Consider the following 1,609-nt stretch of genomic DNA (forward strand, 5'->3'; position numbering starts at 1 on the left):
TTATGTGTATGGATTGCTTTTTCCAAAAGCATACATCAGTGAGCAAAGAATTGTAAACTGTTGTGTGTTGCTTCTTTACAATGCATTCAGTGGCAATAAAAACCGCCAATAATTATTCCGCGTAAATTTTGCGTACAGTCGACTTAACATATGGAAATTGAGACTATTCCTGAAATTCACGGTGAATTGTTGGGGTTTTGATTTCATGTGAATGAATGCACAATAAAATCGCCACTGAGTTGTTAACAGTGTAATAATAGACACTGAGTGATAAAAAATTAGTGTTTATTTTATTTCAAAGACTCTTTACAGCTTCGTTCATACAGACATTTTCAGTATGTGTATCGTCTGTTTATTATAGCTTTATAGAACGAATATACTGTAAGAACCAATGAATGTCTATAAAATTGCATTTCAGTTTCTTTTGTAGCCAAAGCTAATATAAACTAACCCGTCTGGTTAGGGTTACCTAAATAAGAAGTTTTTTAATATATGTATGTTTCAATTTCTTTTTAGTACTTTCAGGATGATTTCATTATGCCTTTACAAACTGCGACAACATTGTTGCATAGAGATATTATCAGCATAAGATAAATTGAATAAAACTACACCGTACAATATCAGTACATTGGTTTCGTGCGTGAGTAGATTTGATACACATGGTCTGAGTAAAAGATTTTCAGTTCATAATATTCTTTTTTTCTACCACGGGACCGCGTGTATGCATATGACACACAGCATATAATTGGTTCTGATGCGAGGCAGACGCATTGCAAATGCACCCGGAAGTAGTTTTTTACACGTCTAGGCTGGTTTCATACCAAAATGTAGTCTGGTCCCGGGATATATTTTACTCAAATAGGCTTGGGACTGCACAACCAATGTACGTGAGGAAATAAGATACACGTGGTCCATCAGTAAACCCTCACTGTGTATCAAAAAGATACACATCGGGCTGAAAGTGTTAAGGAAAGACTTGGCTGAATTGACATTCAATGAGTATATGATTCCCCATGGCAGCAAGATCCCGCACTATTACTCGCCGATTCTCAAGAATCATTTGCTCAACACGTGCGATATTCACTGATGTGACTGCAGTCTGGCGAATGTGTCCATGCGCTTTATTTGTCACCAGTTTCCGTCCTTCACGAAACCATTCACACCATTCGTACACTCTTGTCCGTGACATCGTTTGTTCACCATACTGTGCTTGCAATCTCCTGAAAATCTCAGCTGGTTTAACTTTCTCTTTCACAAGAAATTTGATTACACACCGCTGCTTCACAGCCACAGCCACACTACTTGCCGTCATGTTCGCTGCAACTGCTGCACATGCGCCAAATAGTCATGCCAGGCGCTAGTTAAAAGGTGTAATTAAAAACAGCAAACATTGTTTCTGCTTTGGAAAGAAAAAAAACATGGTTTCGCTTATAAAACCGCAAACACGGTTTCGGGCGGCTTTCGCTTTCGAAAAGAGCTTTTGCGGTTTCCGTTTGGATATCCACTTTTGAGGTTTCGCTTTAGAAAACTGCAAATGTCAAAAATTCGACAGCACTAGTATTTTCGTGGAACACAACATCATCATGTCTGTTTATCATTACTGTAGCAT

This window comes from Thermobia domestica, chromosome 10 (genome assembly GCF_964235325.1).
Source record: "Thermobia domestica chromosome 10, izTheDome1.hap1.1, whole genome shotgun sequence".
Classification (NCBI taxonomy): Eukaryota; Metazoa; Arthropoda; class Insecta; order Zygentoma; family Lepismatidae; genus Thermobia; species Thermobia domestica.